Below are 22,604 nucleotides of genomic sequence, written 5' to 3'. Positions count from 1 at the left end.
TCGAACACGCAAACGCAAACACAAACACACACACTCCCTCTCCTCAAACACGCACACATACTGTACACGCCAGTCATTTATCCAAATATAAACAACAGGGTGGAGCCACAGAAGGATAACTTCAAACTGGTAAAACATAATTTAATTGAAATAAAAATAAAAATGTATTACTATTATTATTTGTAAAAGTTCAATAGGCCTGGATTCATGTTCCATCTATTTCATCAACAACACCGGTATTACTGGTGACACCGGACATTTTACTAAATGATGCTCAATATCTGTAGAGCGCTTACTTGATCTTTAACGTCATGGGGCTACATTGATACATTTTCTCCCCTTTCATTGACGGATCATTGACGGATCAATGACGGATCGATGCAGTTGCAGCCTTATTTAGTGCATGGTGCTAACATACTGTTGCTGGTCTGGACTGGTCCTGTGAGCTCCTCTCCAGTCAAACATACTGCTGCTGGTCTGGACTGGTCCTCTGAGCTCCTCTCCAGTCACATACTGCTGCTGGTCTGGACTGGTCCTCTGAGCTCCTCTCCAGTCAAACATACTGTTGCTGGTCTGGACTGGTCCTCTGAGCTCCTCTCCAGTCAAACATACTGCTGCTGGTCTGGACTGGTCCTCTGAGCTCCTCTCCAGTCAAACATACTGCTGCTGGTCTGGACTGGTCCTCTGAGCTCCTCTCCAGTCAACTGTGGTGTTCCACAAGGAAGCATACTAGGACCGCTACTGTTCCTAATTTATGCAAATGACATGTCGTCAGCTTGTGACTGCAACTTGTTCCTGTTTGCGTACGACTCAGCCCTGCTGGTCTCTGACAAGAACAAGTTACAGGTTGAAAAAACCCTCAGCTCGGAACTAGGCAAAATCTGCATATGGCTCGCTGATAACAAACTATCATTACACATGGGCAAAACAGAGTCCATTCTCTTCGGTTCAAATAACAAACTCAGCAAGACCGACGGCTTCTCAGTTACAGTGGGTGACAATATTGTCACAAGGAAAGATGAAATTACCTACCTGGGTTCCATCCTAGAGGCTAATCTTTCCTGTGACAAAATGGCATTCAATGTAATAAAAAAGGTCAACCAACGAACTCGATTCTTGTACCGGATCTCCTCTCTGGTAAACAAGAATACACTGAAGACTCTGGCAGGAGCACTCATTCAAGGGTACTACGACTATGCTTGCACCTCATGGTACCAAAGCACCTCAAAGGCACTAAAAACCAAATTACAAACATCTCAAAACAAACTAGTCAGACTACTGCTTGACCTGACTCCTAGAACCCACCTCACCCCTGCCCACTTTGCCAACCTAGGATGGCTTAGAGTAGTACAGCAACTTGCAATGGGCCTGGTCTACAAGATACACTACACGACCAAGGTACCCATGTACATGTCAAAATACTTCCCAAAGGTCAGTGAATACCACGATCACAACACCAGAGGGAGCTCCACAAATCATGTAAAACCCAGATTCGGCTCAAACAAGGGACTAAACACGTTTTGCAATTATGCCACATCAATGTGGAACGCCCTACCCAAAGCTGTAAAGGAATGTGAATCACTACCCACTTTCAAAAACACTCTCAAAGAACACCTACGGGAGACTGCAATTCGAAACTGGCCCCTACAAATGTCCTAACCCAGTTGTACAGTAAAGACCAAGTATGGCCTTGTCAGTATTCCAATGTACAGTGCCCCCCCCCCGTACCCAACCCCCTCCCCCCCCCCCCCCCCCACCTCCAATGTACAGCCCCACCCAACCCAACCCCACCCCACCTACCAAACCTCCTCCAATGTACAGTTTCTATGTCAAATGTATATACACTATTTTTCTGGATTTTTTTACTATCACAAATAGTACTGTATTTGCAAATCTGGTATGTCATAAATGTATAGATGTAGCAGTACTGTCTATCTGTATGTCGTGTGTGTCATATGATGAATTGGAAATGGGGGACCCCGATGTAAACAAGACGAAAGTCTTTCTCTGGTCTGCATCCCCTTAACAATTGTATGTATTGAGCTGTACTGTACCCATTCTGCAATCTGTTAACACTTTGGCTGCCTAAGGTTAAATTCATGATATACCATAGATTGCCAGCGCTATTTGTCTATGGAGAAAGTCCCCTTCTTTGCAGGGCTATAACTTTTTAAATTCTATTGCTACATTGCCATTATTAGGGCCCATTCAAAGTCCTATATGTATTGTTCATTGTGTAGCAACGTTAAACTTTTTCATTCACATATTCATAGTAAAGTATGGTCTAATGTATAAGTATGTTTTCATCTCTTTCTGCAGCTTTCTCCAGAACGTGATATATAGCCCCAAATGCATTATATTGATGATGAAATACAGTTTGATGGCAATCAGCGCGATATAAAAAATTCCAACTAGACGTACTTCTAGAAGTTACTACACGTCATCTGATGTTGACCGGATGGGCGAGGGGGCGTTTATAATTCCGTGGGCAGCGTTATACCAATCATCTAATGTGGGTCAAATGTTGATAATAGCAGTTAGTATCGAAGACGGTAACGTTACACGCTCAAACTCACCCCAGTCTCCGCGCGCCGTTGAGCGATCATCGTAGAGTAGAAATTCTATCATTATGGGATGGCGATTTACCCGGTCCATCTCCAGCTTGTATAATGGTATATACGTCCAAATCATGTTGTTTATCGAGTTATTGGCAATCGATCGCTATGTAGCGTGACGAGCCAGAGTCCCGGAACCTATAGCGAGTGGCCGGAAGCAATACGGACGTCTAGCACAACCTCTATGGCACATCCTGTTTAAGCGATTGCGCCGATCGGCCACCAGATGGCGCTCCTGAACCGCCAGAGAGCTCAGTGGGTCCTGCTGGTGGATCTCAGGCCAGCGGAGGGGACATATGAATCCGATCGCAGATTTTTGAAATATTGATATAAGGACGACGTAAAGCGTCCTCCGGCAACTTGAGCATGGCCGGGAATGACGTCTAAAGACGGTTCCCGGCACCCAAAGTGTTAATAAACTTTTCAATCAATCAATCAATCAATCAATCAATCAAACATACTGCTGCTGGTCTGGACTGGTCCTCTGAGCTCCTCTCCAGTCAAACATACTGCTGCTGGTCTGGACTGGTCCTCTGAGCTCCTCTCCAGTCAAACATACTGCTGCTGGTCTGGACTGGTCCTCTGAGCTCCTCTCCAGTCAAACATACTGTTGCTGGTCTGGACTGGTCCTCTGAGCTCCTCTCCAGTCAAACATACTGCTGCTGGTCTGGACTGGTCCTCTGAGCTCCTCTCCAGTCAAACATACCGTTGTTGGTCTGGACTGGTCCTCTGAGCTCCTCTCCAGTCAAACATACTGTTGCTGGTCTGGACTGGTCCTCTGAGCTCCTCTCCAGTCAAACATACTGTTGCTGGTCTGGACTGGTCCTCTGAGCTCCTCTCCAGTCAAACATACTGCTGCTGGTCTGGTCTGGTCCTCTGAGCTCCTCTCCAGTCGAGCTGCTGCAGAGTTTAATTGGAAATATTTCCAAATCCTCGATCCTGCCATCGTTGTGTCACCTGTCACGTCGTCTCTAGAGCCTCCTTTCTCTCCTTCACGCAAAGTTAAATCTACTCTCAGTGAAAGTGAAACTTAAGCAATAGCTCTGCCGTCGGCCCCTATACATGTTCACTTTATAATGTTGTCACTTTATAATGTTGTCTGACTAAGTATTGATAACACGCTTAGTTTTTAAAAAATTATTTTTTTTACTAAATTTAGTTTTTTTATTTGATGAATGTGGGCGCACTGATATGCGAAAATGAACTAAATGGGTTGTATTTATAGAAAATATATATAATTGTTTATAAAATACATACACTGGTGGGGGCGATGGGCAAGTAATGTACTCGGTGGAGCCTCAACACTGAGTAACCCCCGTAACACAGACAACCACGGCAAGCCTAATATGCACAAAAGAAAGCAGCACTGTTTTCCCCCCCTGTGTGTTTGTGAAAGAGACAGAGAGAGTAAACAATATGAGAGGGCAAAGAGGGGAGAATACAGTGTGATGCTTAGCAAGTTCTTATCATACTAGTCAGCCCAATAACAATGTCTACAATAACACGTGAATCAGGATGAATCCCTTCTGGATGCTAATATTGAGTCTACAAGCCGCGGACATTAACGCAAGAGTTTACGCAAAGCAATAAACGAATGGCGCAAGAAATTAAGCAAGCACACTCAGCAACTCCGCAATATACATCAAAGTCATTCCAGACATTCCTCTGGCTTTTGCATGGTACATGGTTTAATTTCCTTGCTCTCGACTATGGTGGTAAATTCAAACAACAGAGTAATTAAGGCAGTAAAGTGTCCCGTTCCAATAAAAACATTAAGCGGACTCACAATAACACCAAGAATTATTTTAACACGCTTCTTTCATTTTCCACCAGAATCCCGAGACAGAGAGGGGTCAGAGGTCAGAGTCAGGTGCTTGTACGTCAAGATCTCATCGAGAGTGTATCGGCCATTATCCTGTGCTGAAAAGAAAATAGTCGAAAATATTTTGAATTTAATTAAAAAGCACAGTACTTGAGGTTTTTATTTTCCTCCGAATTTCGCTCCTAAATGTTTCACGTGGACATGGAGTTGCGTTGAGCAGTGTAGCAGCAGTGCAGATATATTCACCATCAATTGAACTATTTTATCACACTTTTTACTTCTTACTGATGCACTGCTCTGTTGTATGTTAAATACCCTGTTGTATGTCCGTTCTATTTTATAATTATTTGCCTATTTTTTAACTGAATCCAACCCCACTTTGTTTTTATTCTCTGTCTATTCTATTTTTATTATTTGTATTACTGAATGAAAACTGTAAACAGAAAGGTCTATTGGGATGCTAGATCCTAATGTGAAACACTGTGATTTACCTTACCTTGCTACCTCCATCTTTTTTTTATGCTCGCTTATGCCTGTATTTTTTACTGTTGTGAAGCACTTTGAACTGCAACTTCTGTATGAAAAGTGCTATACAAATAAAGTTGATTATTATTATCAAAAATATTAAAATTAGCAACTTTACTTGTTTCTTCTTTCTTTTTAAGCAATGTCACTAACTCACTCACTCACTCATTCATTCATTCATTCATTCATTCATTCATGCATTCACTCACACTTAGCTGCTCTCTGTGAGTATCTAAGCATAGGTCAGTCCTTGGTGCCGGTAGCCATAGACTGACCTGGTCAACGGCTGGAGAACTAACGGCTGGAGAACTTGAGAACCGTTAGAACTGTTGGACACTTAACTACTGTCGAGGCCACAGTGGCCTCGGGGAGGTAGAGCAGTCGTCTGGTAATTCGGAGGTTCCCAGTTTGATTCCCGCTCCTCCCGGGGGCAAGTTTCAAGTTCAAGTTTCTTTATTAGTGATTTGATTTTTTTTTTTTTTTTTTTTTTTTTTTTTTTTTTTTTTTTCTCGTGTCTTACATACAGATGTATGCCCAGCCCATATGGGCTTACAAGACACATAACAATAAGTATATAATAATATACTTTACCAATTACTTAACAAATGACATAGACCAAGATGGCAATAAAAAAAGAAAAATACAAGAAAATACAATAAAACGTAATATAACACAAGCTGTACTCAATGTAAATAAACAGAAAAACAAGGTGAATTCAAATACAATTATATAGGATACAGTGTGTTTTGTCTCAGGTGCCATGCCTTCTCCAAAAATCCTGCAAAACCGAAGATGTCCTCCACAAAAAAACAACTCAACATACAGCTCTCAGACTGCCAAAACAAATCTGGGTTTGCAATTTGAATTTTTTTCAAATAAAGCCCTCCTCAAAGTGGTGTACAAAGGGCAATAAAAAACAAAATGATATTCATCCTCCACCACTCCCAGATCACACAGAACACACAACCGCTCCTCCTCAGGTTTACCCTGGAATCTACCCACTTCCACAGCCAATGGCAGGGTGCCAGACCTCAACTGGGCACACAGAGACCTCCGTCTTCTCTTTAAGTTTAACATTACATAAGGTTCAGTAAAATACTCATTTTTTATTTCAATATATTTTCTAAGTTTAGGTTTTTTCAAAATCTCCACCTTCCACTTATCCTGATGGATTGTTGATAATTTTGTTTTAATTATGTGAACCTTACACTGCAAATTGTTCATAAAAATCATACTCAAGTCAGTAGAGGAAAAAATCATAGACATCTCTCTTGACCAGGGATGACCGTGTGCTCTGTCCCAATTAAAAATCTTTTTAGTCACCCTGCCATTTGGCAGCTGGACCAGGCGGTTCCATAACCTCACCATTTCACCCTTTTGCTTGACCAAGCAAGAATCCCACCCCATGTCCCCTTCTATAGCCCCTTTTGGTGTGTATTTATGGACTCCTAAAAAGTATCTTATGGCCCGGTTCTGGATCGCATTACATTCAGGAGCATCATCAAAACCCCATACTCCAGCAGCATAAAACAAAACAGAACCCACCATTGAATCAAATAATTGTGTATATGTTGAAAACCCAAGGTCAGTGCACACTTTCATTTTACTCAACACGCCCCCTAGCGCCCTTCCTGCTGACTCAGACATTATTTTCCTTCCTTCTATGAAGCACATGTACTCATTAAAGGTAAAACCAAGATATTTATAAGAATGTGTGTAAATCAGAGGCGTTGGTCCAAATTGAAACTTATGACTACTCTGCTGTTCGTGTTTTTTCCTAAAGTGCATAATCTGTGTTTTTTCACTGTTAATCGCAAGTCTCCATTTCATGCACCAAGAACTCATAATATTCAACATGTTTTGTAAATTTGCTTCATTTTCTGCAAACAAAACAATATCATCAGCGTACAATAAAATACTTAGGATTATATTATCTATTGGAATACCAAGATTGGCTTGCTTGATTTCTTGCGCCAGGTCATTAACATAAAGGGCGAATAAAGTAGGAGAAAGCACATCTCCCTGTTTTACACCGAATGGTGTGGGGAACCAGCCGGTCCTAACATCATTCAGCTGCAGACAGGCAGATGGGGCCTTATACAGGCTTTTGATAGCCTTATAAAATAGTCCATCAATACCAGAACAGATTAATTTATAGTCCAAAAGCTCTCTATTAATCCAGTCAAAGGCTTTTTTAAAGTCAACAAAACAAACAAATGTATTCTTGCCCTCGTCCAATCTGGCTCTCACCACCGATGATAAAACAAAAACATGATCAATACGAGCTCTCTTAGCCCTAAACCCATTCTGCTCATCCACCAACATTTCATTATATTCTAAGTATTTATTTAATCTATTATTAAGAACACTTGAGTATAATTTATAAACTGTACTGATCAAACTAATACCTCTGTAATTTAGTGGGACTCTAGGGTCAGCTTTTGCAGATTTGGGGATGGGCTTAATAATGGACTTGTTCCATATCGAGGGGATGGTGCCTGTGTTAAAACAAGTTTGATATAAACAGTGTAATACATTCAGCAGATAGGGAGTTTTAAGGACCTCGTTCGACAACTCCTCAATACCCATAGCTTTCTTCAGTTTCGCTCTGTCCACTACACTCTGTACCTCGTCTAACGTAATGTCACTATTTAATAATTCACAACCTGTAGGGCTATTGCTCATCCCAAGTTCGGCCTCACATTTTAACTTACATATTTCTGTCAGGAAACCATCATCAAATAAAGGGTGACTACTACAAGCATACAGACTACTATAGTCGGTTTCCCACTTTTTCAGAATCTGCTCAGTTTCAAAACATGATTCACCGTTATCCAATACAATCTCCATTGGGACTGTCTGGGTTTTTTTGGGGCCTAGTTTATTTATTTCTTTCCAGAATTGCTGGGGATTACTGACTTGTAGTTGTTCTATATGGAGAGCTTGTCCTCTCTTGAAACGTCGTTTGAAAAATCTGAGTTTCTTATCAAATTTAGTTTGACAAGCTTTAAATTCATTCAGTAAGTCTCTTCTCACACTCTGTTCCTTGCTTTTTAGAAAAGATTTTTCGGCTGCCCTTGAATTAAGCCATAGCCCATTTAATTCATTATTCCAATAAGGTTGTTTGGTCTTAAAATACTTTTTGGGCGACCCGCCTTTCTTTGTAGCACAGTGTCGACCAATTTCTTTATGCAGAAGACTACATAAGTTATTGTAACAGAGATCAATATTCTCCTGGTTTTTCGGACCGTTATTCAAGAGCTCCATGACATCTAGTAAAGCCCCCTGGCAAATCTCAGAGGAAAGAAAATTAGCTGGCAGGTGTCTATTACATGGTTTGATTTGCTGCAGGGGTTCAACCATGCTCTGGATATTAACTGAGTCACCGGCCCGAAAGTGTAAGCATAGTACTGAATGATCAGGTAATCTACTATGGATATCAATAAGATTTGCACCTTCGGAGCCAACAAGTTCAGATGGTGTATAAACACTAAATTCAATGCATGATTTCAAGTCAACGTGAGGAGTTACAATGTAGTCCACAACAGCTCTCCCCTTTATAGAAATTGAAGTGAAATTATCTTTGTCAGCGTTTAATCTCCCATTTACTACACAGCATTTTGAGTCTTTTAAAAATTCAATGAAGGATTGTCCGTGTTTATTTACAGTCAGATCTAAAGCGGATCTAGGCGGGATGTCATCTGCCTCCACATAATCTTTCAGATCTGCAATGCGACTATTTAAATCACCACACAAATAAATAGCATCTGCATTATTAGTTGTCATACAACAATACACAATACTTTTATATGGAATGCTTCTTTCTGTTTTGCTCCTGAGAGTGTGCTAGATAAAAATAGATAAAAATAAAAATAAGTATAAAATAGAAAGTCAAGTACGTAAACAAGTGTAAACAAAAGTGTTCAATATACATATATACAATATACAATGCAGAGTAGAGAAAAGGTAACTGAGTTACAATACAATATACAGTACAATGCAGAAATGGGATGAGGTACAACATAGGGTAAGGTGCAATGAGGTATGAGTTGTAGTGCAAATCTCTTTACCAATAAATATAAAGTGTGTTAAAGTGTCTAAAGTGGGTAAAGTGGGTGCTACAGTGAGTTGTTTATTTAAAGTGAGTGTGTGCGTGTAGATGTGTGTGCTGTGAGTGTATTTGATGGTTTGTTACATAGTGTTATTATCGTTGAGCATCCTGATGGCCTGGGGATAGAAGCTCCTTCTGAGTCTCTCTGTACTGGCCATGAGACTCCGGTATCGCTTGCCTGACCGCAGCAGTTCAAAGTGAGTCGAAGTGTTCTTGAGCAAGACACTTAACTGCTCCCGATGAGCAGGTTGGCACCTTGCACGGTCACCTTCATCCACTCCGACACGTCCTCCTTCATCCACTCTGACACGTCCTCCTTCATCCACTCTGACACGTCCTCCTTCATCCACTCAGACACGTCCTCCTTCATCCACTCTGACACGTCCTCCTTCATCCACTCTGACACATCCTTCATCCACTCAGACACATCCTTCATCCACTCAGACACGTCCTCCTTCATCCACTCTGACACGTCCTCCTTCATCCACTCTGACACGTCCTCCTTCATCCACTCTGACACGTCCTCCTTCATCCACTCTGACACGTCCTCCTTCATCCACTCTGACACCTCCTTCATCCACTCTGACACATCCTTCATCCACTCAGACACCGTCCTCCTTCATTCCACTCTGACACGTCCTCCTTCATCCACTCTGACTACGTCCACCTTCATCCACTCTGACACGTCCTCCTTCATCCACTCAGACACGTCCTTCATCCACTCAGACACGTCCTCCTTCATCCACTCTGACACGTCCTTCATCCACTCAGACACGTCCTCCTTCATCCACTCTGACACGTCCTTCATCCACTCTGACACGTCCTCCTTCATCCACTCTGACACGTCCTCCTTCATCCACTCTGACACTTCCTCCTTCATCCACTCTGACACGTCCTCCTTCATCCACTCAGACACGTCCTCCTTCATCCACTCTGACACGTCCTCCTTCATTCCCACTCAGACACGTCCTCCTTCATTCCACTCAGACACGTCCTCCTTCATCCACTCTGACACGTCCTCCTTCATCCACTCTGACACTTCCTCCTTCATCCACTCTGACACGTCCTCCTTCATCCACTCAGACACGTCCTCCTTCATCCACTCTGACACGTCCTCCTTCATCCACTCAGACACGTCCTCCTTCATCCACTCAGACACGTCCTCCTTCATCCACTCCTGACACGTCCTCCTTCATCCACTCTGACACTTCCTCCTTCATCCACTCTGACACGTCTGGGGTTTTTCCACTATGTGAGCACATCCTACTACATCCAGAACATCTGTCCATTCCATGTCTGGACCCTGTGTGTGTGTGTGTGGTGTGTGTGTGTGTGTGTGTGCGTGTGTGGGATGGGGGGTTAACACATGTGTTTGAGGCACGTATTAAGAACAATGCGCTGACCTCCGCGTGGAGTTCTGGCCCGACTGTCGCAGGTGAGAGCGGAGCGGAGCTGGGTCGTATGCGCGCCCAGAGGGAGATTGGAAACAGATTTTTCAGAGCTTGAACTGTTAACGCTTTCTTTTTCTTTTTTTCCCCTTCCTCAGTGCATTCTTCATCTGTGGTTATTTAGTTCGCTGGGGGCCTGGTGCGACCGCAGAGAGCTCCCCACGCTCCACCCCCATCCTCTCCGTCTGATTACAGACCTCTCTCTCTCTCTCTCTCTCTCTCTCTCTCTCTCTCTCTCTCTCTCTCTCCTCTCTCTCTCTCTCTCTCTCTCTCTCTCTCTCTCTCTCTCTCTCTCTCTCTCTCTCTCTCCTCTCTCTCTCTCTCTCTCTCTCTCTCTCTCTCTCTCTCTCTCTCTCTCTCTCTCTCTCTCTTCTCTCTCTCTCTCTCTCCTCTCTCTCTCTCTCTCTCTCTCTCTCTCTCTCTCTCTCTCTCATCTCTCTCTCTCTCTCTCTCTCTCTCTCTCTCTCTCTCTCTCTCTCTCTCTCTCTCTCTCTCGTTTGTAAATTACTCATTTTTTTTTTTTTCATAGAGTGGAGAAAAATCTGCAAATAATAATGTTTTTACATACCAGCGCGAAACAGAGCCAACATGCAAATTGCTCGCTGGGTCTGTTAAACACTATGGTGTGTCTTCATTAAAACTTCAAAGCTGGAATCCCAGTAATTTGGCCCTTGACCAAATTTTGTCACACGCCACAGAAACAGACCCCCCCTCATCACCCCCCATCCTGTCTCTGCTATGCGTTTGCGGCTCTCTTTTCCATAGACCAATATAAACATGTCAACATGTGAATTTATGCTATTCAGACGATCATTCAATATCCCTAAATTGTCTTCGCTCGCATAGTCCAATTTCAGAGGAAGCGCACGTGCACACACACACACACACTTTACCCTAATTACAGAAAGCATAGCTCGGACAGCATGTGCACGCACGCGCACACACACACACACACACACACACACACACACACACACACACACACACACACACACACACACACACACACACACACACACACACACACACACACACACACACACACACACACACACACACACACACACACACACACACACACACACACACACACACACACACACACACACACACACACACACACACACACACACACACACACACACACACACACACACTTTACCCTAATTACAGAAAGCACACAGGACAATTTGCCCGGAATGTGCCATGTTGCAGTTCTGAAACCATCCTCTTGTTTACTCAGCTTGGCGTTGCTTATCGCAATAAAGACAACTAGCGTGACTCACTGTGTGCTGCAGGTCGGGGGGTACTGATCTGGTACACACACACACACACAGACACACACAGACACGCACACAGACACACACGTGCACTTCTGGACCCACATGCTGCAGAGGCACACGGGTCCTCATCTGCGATCACTAAACCAGTCCACTTGGCGATGGAGGGGGTCGTTTCTATATTTAACTGCCACGCCGGGATGCTTCGGGGACGATGATGCCGAGATGCTGTCACGGCTCATCCCTCAGAGAGGGAGCCCAGCGGCCCTGGAGACAGGAGACGGCTCCGCAGTCATAACTCACAATAAGGGAGCCGTGATGGCCACCAATGGACCGGCTGACTCACGGAGGAATGGGGTCTGCTGCCTCTCTGGACCACTACGAGATATCCGCGTGTGCTTCGGTAACAGCTTGTGTCTCCTTCCTCAATTACCGGAGAGAAATACAGACGCACGTGTAGGGATGGGTACCTTTCACATTTGAACCGATACCGGTACCGGTACCTGTGAATCGATACCGGTACCCAACGGTACCTTTTTTCGGTACTTTAGTCTCAAGAAATTTAATTTACCTACCTCAGTCGTAAAAAAATAAATCCAAACTTCAAATAACTACAATTTCGACAGTTTTCGGCTTATCATTGCTCCGACTGCTTTGTTGTTGAATCAAGTCAAATCCTAGGTAAGCATATATTGTGCGTGTGAACGTTGACATGAAAAGAAAAAAGTAAAAAAAAAAAAAAAAAAATCTTTTCGGTTTCTCACTTGATTCGATACTCGGTAGTACCGACGTGTTTCGGTTCGGTGCCTCAAAAGTACCGAATTCGGTACCCATCCCTACGCACGTGCGGGAAAGGAGTACGGTACAATGATCCCCTTCGCGATGTCGGGAGACACCTCAAGACCTCGGCTGGCGGCTAACGCAAATCGACAGCCGTAATTGATCGTTCGCCGAAACCATAAATAAAATAAAACGAGAACATTGATAAACTTCAGAAATCCCTGTATTCCAATTTTTTGTATTGCATTCCACATCTGTGTAACATTGAGCAAAGACTTGATAACAAACTCACGAGTCCAGGGACTAGATGAAGGTAGACACGTTCCAATTTTTTTTTTTATTGGTCTTTTCCCCCCTCCATTTTTCCTCCGATTTTCTCCCATCCCAATGTTAGTCGTATGCCAATTCCCAGTCCCTTCCTGATCGCTGCGCACTTACCCCCCACAGTCAGATCATCTGGGAGAGTGGAGGCTACCACGTGCTTCCTCCGACACACGTCCAGCCAATCACCGCTTCTTTTCACCTGGCAGCGCGGATTCTCATTGAGAGGGCGTAGCGTGTGGGAGGACCACACTATCCCCCTCACGTCCAATCCGCGCTTAGCAGGCGCCCCGACCGAACTGTAGGAGTCGCTGTTTACAACGACCCGGACCCACCCCGCCAGCTTCTCCCACCCTCTGATACAGCCAATTGTATCAGTGCAGACGGCCAGCCAAGCTGGTGACAAGACACGTTCCAATTCTGAACTAAAACAGATTTGCCCTTTTACAACAGTGGCTCAGGAGGTAGAGCGATCGCCTGGTAACCGGATGGTCCCCCGGTTCGATTCTGGCTTCTCCCTGGAACGTGTCAAAGTGTCATTGGGCAAGACACGCAACTGCTCCTGATGAGCAGGTTGGCACCTTGCATGGTTGCCTCTGCCACCGGTATGTGTGAGTGAATTTGAGGCAAAAAGTGGATAAAAGTGCTATATAAATGCAGTCCATTTACCAGTCCATATAAAGAAGAAAAATAGTGACCCATCTAACCATCAGTAGGGTTGGGCACCGAAAACCGGTTCTAATAGGAACCGGTTCCTAACTTCCGGTTCTGGAACCGGAAGTAACATATTTGCATTTCGATTCTTAATTTCGATTCTAAAAAAAATTTTAAAAATAAAAATGTTTACTTTGTTAATTAATACCCTAGTTACAGTACAGCAACCAAATTGAACTGTATCAAGTCAACTGAAAATGTGAATAGTATGAAAAAGATTTAAGGGCTTGTGTCCATAGGGGACGTTTTATGAGTTGTCAGCTCCTTTCTGTCATTCATTTCTATGCTACAGGCGTGACAGGCGCGCTCCTCTTCCCAGAGCCGCGCCTCGCGTTTTATGAGCTCTCGACGGCAGCGTTTTTGGCGGAGCGCTCCCAGCTCATAACGTTGAAAGTAGTTCAACTTTTTTGGAAAGGAGCGCGCTCATCAATGTAACTCATCGAGGAAGGGGCGAAGCCGCGGCTGGCGCAAGCTCTGGGGAGACCCAGAAAAACGATTGGAACTTTTTTTTTTTCTTTTTTCAAATCGGTCCGCCTCGAAAAAAAGGCTATTAGTGGACACATAGCCTAAGGATTCTCTTCATCGTGACTAAGGATTCTCTTCATCGTGACTCTAAGGATTCTCTTCATCGTAGCTCTAAGGATTCTCTTCATCATGGCTCTAAGGATTCTCTTCATCGTAGCTCTAAGGATTCTCTTCATTGTGGCTCTAAGAATTCTCTTCATCGTAGCTCTAAGAATTCTCTCCATCGTGGCTCTAAGGATTCTCTTCATCGTAGCTCTAAGGATTCTCTTCATCGTGGCTCTAAGGATTCTCTTCACCGTAGCTCTAAGGATTCTCTTCATCGTGGCTCTAAGGATTCTCTTCATCGTGGCTCTAAGGATTCTCTTCATCGTAGCTCTAAGGATTCTCTTCATCGTGACTCTAAGGATTCTCTTCATCGTAGCTCTAAGGATTCTCTTCATCGTAGCTCTAAGGATTCTCTTCATCGTAGCTCTAAGGATTCTCTTCATTGTGGCTCTAAGAATTCCCTTCATCGTGACTCTAAGGATTCTCTTCATCGTAGCTCTAAGGATTCTCTTCATCGTGACTCTAAGGATTCTCTTCATCGTAGCTCTAAGGATTCTCTTCATCGTGACTAAGGATTCTCTTCATCGTAGCTCTAAGGATTCTCTTCATCGTAGCTCTAAGGATTCTCTTCATCGTGACTAAGGATTCTCTTCATCGTAGCTCTAAGGATTCTCTTCATCGTGGCTCTAAGAATTCTCTCCATCGTGGCTCTAAGGATTCTCTTCATCGTAGCTCTAAGGATTCTCTTCATCGTGGCTCTAAGGATTCTCTTCACCGTAGCTCTAAGGATTCTCTTCATCGTGGCTCTAAGGATTCTCTTCATCGTGGCTCTAAGGATTCTCTTCATCGTAGCTCTAAGGATTCTCTTCATCGTGACTCTAAGGATTCTCTTCATCGTAGCTCTAAGGATTCTCTTCATCGTAGCTCTAAGGATTCTCTTCATCGTAGCTCTAAGGATTCTCTTCATCGTGGCTCTAAGAATTCCCTTCATCGTGACTCTAAGGATTCTCTTCATCGTAGCTCTAAGGATTCTCTTCATCGTGACTCTAAGGATTCTCTTCATCGTAGCTCTAAGGATTCTCTTCATCGTGACTAAGGATTCTCTTCATCGTAGCTCTAAGGATTCTCTTCATCGTAGCTCTAAGGATTCTCTTCATCGTGACTAAGGATTCTCTTCATCGTAGCTCTAAGGATTCTCTTCATCGTGGCTCTAAGGATTCTCTTCATCGTGGCTCTAAGGATTCTCTTCATCGTAGCTCTAAGGATTCTCTTCATCGTAGCTCTAAGGATTCTCTTCATCGTGACTAAGGATTCTCTTCATCGTAGCTCTAAGGATTCTCTTCATCGTGGCTCTAAGAATTCTCTCCATCGTGGCTCTAAGGATTCTCTTCATCGTAGCTCTAAGGATTCTCTTCATCGTGGCTCTAAGGATTCTCTTCACCGTAGCTCTAAGGATTCTCTTCATCGTGGCTCTAAGGATTCTCTTCATCGTGGCTCTAAGGATTCTCTTCATCGTAGCTCTAAGGATTCTCTTCATCGTGACTCTAAGGATTCTCTTCATCGTAGCTCTAAGGATTCTCTTCATCGTAGCTCTAAGGATTCTCTTCATCGTAGCTCTAAGGATTCTCTTCATCGTGGCTCTAAGAATTCCCTTCATCGTGACTCTAAGGATTCTCTTCATCGTAGCTCTAAGGATTCTCTTCATCGTGACTCTAAGGATTCTCTTCATCGTAGCTCTAAGGATTCTCTTCATCGTGACTAAGGATTCTCTTCATCGTAGCTCTAAGGATTCTCTTCATCGTAGCTCTAAGGATTCTCTTCATCGTGACTAAGGATTCTCTTCATCGTAGCTCTAAGGATTCTCTTCATCGTGGCTCTAAGGATTCTCTTCATCGTGGCTCTAAGGATTCTCTTCATCGTAGCTCTAAGGATTCTCTTCATCGTAGCTCTAAGGATTCTCTTCATCTTGACTCTAAGGATTCTCTTCATCGTAGCTCTAAGGATTCTCTTCATCGTAGCTCTAAGGATTCTCTTCATCGTAGCTCTAAGGATTCTCTTCATCGTAGCTCTAAGGATTCTCTTCATCGTGACTAAGGATTCTCTTCATCGTAGCTCTAAGGATTCTCTTCATCGTAGCTCTAAGGATTCTCTTCATCGTGACTCTAAGGATTCTCTTCATCGTAGCTCTAAGGATTCTCTTCATCGTAGCTCTAAGGATTCTCTTCATCGTAGCTCTAAGGATTCTCTTCATCGTGACTCTAAGGATTCTCTTCATCGTAGCTCTAAGGATTCTCTTCATCGTAGCTCTAAGGATTCTCTTCATCGTAGCTCTAAGGATTCTCTTCATCGTAGCTCTAAGGATTCTCTTCATCGTAGCTCTATGGATTCTCTTCATCGTAGCTCTAAGGATTCTCTTCATCGTAGCTCTAAGGATTCTCTTCATCGTAGCTCTATGGATTCTCTTCATCGTAGCTCTACGGATTCTCTTCATCGTGGCTCTAAGGATTCTCTTCATCGTAGCTCTAAGGATTCTCTTCATCGTGACTCTAAGGATTCTCTTCATCGTAGCTCTAAGGATTCTCTTCATCGTAGCTCTAAGGATTCTCTTCATCGTAGCTCTAAGGATTCTCTTCATCGTGACTCTAAGGATTCTCTTCATCGTAGCTCTAAGGATTCTCTTCATCGTAGCTCTAAGGATTCTCTTCATCGTAGCTCTAAGGATTCTCTTCATCGTAGCTCTAAGGATTCTCTTCATCGTAGCTCTATGGATTCTCTTCATCGTAGCTCTAAGGATTCTCTTCATCGTAGCTCTAAGGATTCTCTTCATCGTAGCTCTATGGATTCTCTTCATCGTAGCTCTACGGATTCTCTTCATCGTGGCTCTAAGGATTCTCTTCATCGTAGCTCTAAGGATTCTCTTCATCGTGACTCTAAGGATTCTCTTCATCGTAGCTCTAAGGATTCTCTTCATCGTAGCTCTAAGGATTCTCTTCATCGTAGCTCTAAGGATTCTCTTCATCGTGGCTCTAAGAATTCCCTTCATCGTGACTCTAAGGATTCTCTTCATCGTAGCTCTAAGGATTCTCTTCATCGTGACTCTAAGGATTCTCTTCATCGTAGCTCTAAGGATTCTCTTCATCGTGACTAAGGATTCTCTTCATCGTAGCTCTAAGGATTCTCTTCATCGTAGCTCTAAGGATTCTCTTCATCGTGACTAAGGATTCTCTTCATCGTAGCTCTAAGGATTCTCTTTATCGTGGCTCTAAGGATTCTCTTCATTGTGGCTCTAAGGATTCTCTTCATCGTAGCTCTAAGGATTCTCTTCATCGTAGCTCTAAGGATTCTCTTCATCGTGACTCTAAGGATTCTCTTCATCGTAGCTCTAAGGATTCTCTTCATCGTAGCTCTAAGGATTCTCTTCATCGTAGCTCTAAGGATTCTCTTCATCGTAGCTCTAAGGATTCTCTTCATCGTGACTAAGGATTCTCTTCATCGTAGCTCTAAGGATTCTCTTCATCGTAGCTCTAAGGATTCTCTTCATCGTGACTCTAAGGATTCTCTTCATCGTAGCTCTAAGGATTCTCTTCATCGTAGCTCTAAGGATTCTCTTCATCGTAGCTCTAAGGATTCTCTTCATCGTAGCTCTAAGGATTCTCTTCATCGTAGCTCTATGGATTCTCTTCATCGTAGCTCTAAGGATTCTCTTCATCGTAGCTCTAAGGATTCTCTTCATCGTAGCTCTATGGATTCTCTTCATCGTAGCTCTACGGATTCTCTTCATCGTAGCTCCAAGGATTCTCTTCATCGTAGCTCTAAGAATTATGTTGCTCTGCTCTACATCACTGGGCTCCTGGATGAAGTGCCACCGGTATGAAACACCACTAGTCATGCTGTGTATAGGGCTGAGCCCAAACGTTTGAACGTTCGTTCGTTACGTTGGCATTCGAATTCTAAATCAACAATTGAATTCTTAATTTTTAATAAAATTTCGTTTTATATATATATATTTTTTTTCTATTCATTCTGTTTAAACCAATGGGGTTTTTCTTCACAGTTGCAGATAAAGATTAGACTACCGTACACTAATATTGTAGTATTAAAAAAAACTGATTCATTAAAGAAAGTTGATTTAATAAAAGAAATACTCATTTAATCAGATTAATCACTTGATGATTTAGTTTGAGGATATTTATATATAAAAAAAATGTAATTCGATTTTTATTTTTTTATATAATTAAAAACGAAGGTTCGACCGTCCGTTCGAAAAACCCTGACGAAGTTTGAATCCCAAAAACAGGCTTCGGGGACAGCCTTAGCTGCGTAACACATCTCACACTCCACAGAGAAACGGACGTGGAATGATGCGCTGGAATACTGCATGAAAAATCGGTTTCTGTTACGGAAACAGAACCAGCTTCCTTGTGAGTAGTAGGAAAAGTATTGTTGAAGCACTTTTCCTATCAGTGTTGGATCATGGAGATGTAATTTATAGAAATGCTGCTCCTTCCAATTTCAAATCCCTAAAACACGGTCTATCATTCTGCTCTCGGATGTATTACTGGCGATGGATATTGTGGCTTTGTGGGTCTGTCTTTTATGGCAGAGAGACGAAATAAATCAGTTTATCTTTAAGATAATTGCCAGGAAATTAACACCTATGGACCCAATCTGACATGCTGAAATGACTAGCTTACAGTATGGCTTGTCCCCAGAGTACAGACTGATGATTTAATGCCCCAGCTTCTTGGAAATTATCTTCAACTCACGCAACTCAAGAGTCAATACTCCACATGATCACGTCTCCCTGCTTCAGTATATTTTTATTTATTCAATGTCTGTCTGATCTGAGTTTTTCCCCTTTGTTAAATTTTGTGTTTGGACCCATCTTAACTTAACCTGCAATCTCAACATCATTGAAAATGAGGTGATGATATTTTGAGAGAAAATAAAGCTGTGAAATGAAGCCAAAATGAAACAACATGGGCTGACAGACAGAGAATCTCAGGTATCTGCCACAGTGTACTTTCATTGAAGCCAGGCAGGAATGTAGCTGGGGGGGGGGGGGGGGGGGCTCTTAAAGTGCTTTGTGCTGCTACCTGCCTACTTTGTAAGTGCTTGTTGGCTAATGTTTGTACTACTACTACAAGTGCTTGTTGGCTAATGCCTGTTCTACTACTACAAGTGCTTGTTGGCTAATGTCTGTTCTACTACTACAAGTGCTTGTTGGCTAATGCTCACTTTAATACCACAAGTGCTTATTGGCTGACGCCTGCTCTACTGCTTGTGCGTCAGAGTTCAAGCCTCAGCAGATGTGCCGTTCCTGGGGCGAGATGTCCCACACCTTGGAGTTCTCCCTCTGGAATCTCCTTTGAAGAGAGGAGCTAATGGGCTGAGAGGTGTTTGCGATCACACTCCGAGTCCGATACTTGTGGCATATAAGGAGGAGACGAGAGAGAAAGTCACAGCCAGAGATCTTGGACGCTGTGCGGACTACTCTTTCCAGCTCTCCCCTCTGTCGGGGGGGGGGGGGGGGGGGGGGGGGCGGGCCGTGTTGCCAATACCACACTGTGACCGAGACGGCGAGGACACTCTCCACGGTGGCTTTGGAAAAGTGCCGCATCGCCTCCCCAGTCACCAGACCTTTTGATCTGGCGCAGGAAGTGAAGCCTCGGGTGGTCCCGGTTAATCACGTGGCTGGTGGTTGACCTCCCACTGTGGCAATATGGCGGTGCCAAGGAATTAAAAAGTATCCACCCTCTCTTGATGGACCAATGGAGGGAGGACCTCCTTAAATGGTAAATGGACTGGATTTATATAACTTTTCTTTTTTTTATCCAAAGCACTTCACAACTTGTGCCTCACATTAACCCATTCACTCACTCACCGACAGCAGAGGTGACACACACAAGGTGCCAACCTGCTAATCGGGAGCAGTTATGGGGTTTTTAAGTGTCTTGCTCGAGGACACTTTGACACACTGCCGGGAGGAGCTGGAATCGAACCGGGAACTTTCTGATGACCAGACGCTCTACCTCCTGAGCCACTGTCCCTCCTTAGCCCTCCGGAAGTCGACTATTATTTGACAATTTCTTTCAATATTACTATTGAATGTCTGAGGTGGAAAGGCGAAGCACAGCTGACAGATGATCATCAGTGAGAGAGGATCTCTGCCTGGATCATTACTGAGAATGTTTGTTCACATGATGTAGGTAGATCCAAAGAGAACCAACATCTTCTGAGCATGTCTCCTCACGTTTGGAAAGTTCTCCTCCTTGAGAGAAGAGTAAAATGCCAGCAGTTATTCTGACTTAAAATGCTCTGCCAGTACCGCATCAAACTGCAGGTCAATGAGATCCAGCTGAACATCACTGGGTGCATTATCCACACTGCAGGCAAAGGAAATCATTGGGCATTTCATCCTCAGCTGTTTTGAAGTCTTCAAATCGCCTCGAAAACTCACCATGCAGTGCTCCTAACATGGACGAGTACCTAAGCACAAGTTCCTAATTTAAAGCCGGCTGAGACCAATTGGAATCACTTAAGTTTCAGCCGAAGCAGTGACGTAAGCAGAGAAGTAATACATCATAAATTTAAATTGGTGATAAATACTTCACGCGGAAAAAACAAAAATGTAATCCAAAACGGCCCATTGGAAGAGAAAATGAAAAATGGAATTTGACAGAAGTGGAACACGGCAGAAATAGTATAACGTCTAGAAAGAAATAGAATAATGTCTAGAACAACAGACCAAACATGTCAACACTCTGAACTGTGGTTAACACAGAAGAGTAAATTATCACACCAGGCCAGGGGACCTGCCTCACGCATCTGTCTCTCATGACAGGCCACTGGCTAGACACACTATTGGACCACTGGTTGACGAGCCACTAGCTAGACGCACTATTGGACCACTGGTTGTTCCCTCCATCTTCTTAAGTCTATTTTTGAAATACGGAGGGCAAAGACTTCACGTGACAGCATCTCTGTGCCACCATGTTTAGTCACCCGTGTCAATGGAAGCAGCCATGAACACACATTTATTCTTTACTTCTCTGATAACTGCATCACTTGTACAAAGAGCTTAAAAAGGTGCTGTAAGTGGTATTCTTTTGTTAAAATAAGTGTTAAATAGCTCTACATTCCAACATCGCTGATATGGTGTTTGGTCAGTAACATGGGTCTCTCGGTCCCTCCGCTCTGCAGTAAACACAAAATACATTTTCTGGTATCCCTTCCCACTTTATCCAATCAGGAGAGAGATATCTTTACTTATTTCAAGAAATCTTGTCAAGCCAAATTTGCTTACTGCACTGGTAGATTATTTTATTTGTTTCAAGGACATAATTATTTGCTTAAAACTAGTTTTTATTTCTTATTTTTGACAGAAAATGTTTTGCAGTGTGGAGTTCTCTCTCCTGATTGGATAACGTGGGAGCAGGATACCAGGACATGTATTTTGTGTTTACTGCAGCAGAGTGGAGGGACTGGGAGACTCGTCGTGTTACTGACCAGACACTCTATAATCAGTGATAGCTGTCGCAATAGAGATCTCTCATGTAGACGACTTATTTTAACAAACCAAAAAATACCACTTACAGCACCTTTAATATTTGGTTATTTGTGACACTATTTATACATCGCAATTCAAAGTCATTGCTGCATCATGTACTACAAACTAATTTGGCCGTGGTGGAAGTCAGTAAATGGTTACCATTATAGGGCAATTAGGGCAGAGCTTTTTCGAATTATTATTTTTAACTGGATGACGTAGAGCTCTGCGTAGGAGTGTTGCCGTCCATCACGGCCCTAATGATCTTCATAATGGGAGACAGGCAGCCAGCAGAGAGGGACTGATAGCAGACTGGGCACAGGAGAATCACAAGAGAGAGGAATTTCCCCAATTAGTCAGGCCGGAAAGGCTCAAAACAAACTCTAAATAAACAATCATTATGCATTTAGTTTGACACAGGAAATGGCGATAACCGCTCCATGTGACAGAATGACAAACACGTGTCCAGAGAATATGGGAAGACTCCGGGGGCTCTATAATTTCTAGGGCTGTCTTAAATACTTCGAAGCTTCGTTCGATGGGCATGGGCTTCGAATATGAAAATAAAATTCGATTATGTAAAAAAAAAAAAAAAAAAAAAACTCTGCCTCTCTTTGTTAACTACAACAAGCAATGCTGTTTGTTATTTAAGATGAGGTCGGACTCGGCACTGACAGATTTGTGTTCATTGTGCTGCTTTTATAAAGCCTCAAATGACGGCTTACAATATTTCATGGAAGCAAAGTGTTTAGTTTGTCTAAGATTTAAAAAGGTTTAAACTTTACAGCACTGACAAAGTTGAACAAAGTGCTGTACAAGTCCCACAACATTAAAAAAAAATTAAAAATGATAATAAAAAAAATAAAAAT

General features: G+C 43.1%; 1 protein-coding gene across 1 annotated transcript in view; it reads right to left on the bottom strand.

Moving 5' to 3' along the window:
• sbf2 (SET binding factor 2) overlaps positions 1-22,604 on the bottom strand; it is a 344,856-nt gene that overhangs the window by 244,923 nt on the left and 77,329 nt on the right. The window lies entirely within an intron of this gene.

Source organism: Notolepis coatsorum (genome assembly GCF_963971535.1).
Source record: "Notolepis coatsorum genome assembly, chromosome: 2".
In the NCBI taxonomy this organism is placed as follows: Eukaryota; Metazoa; Chordata; class Actinopteri; order Aulopiformes; family Paralepididae; genus Notolepis; species Notolepis coatsorum.
Note: the sequence above shows the minus strand (reverse complement) of the source record. Positions and strands in the feature narration are given on the sequence as shown.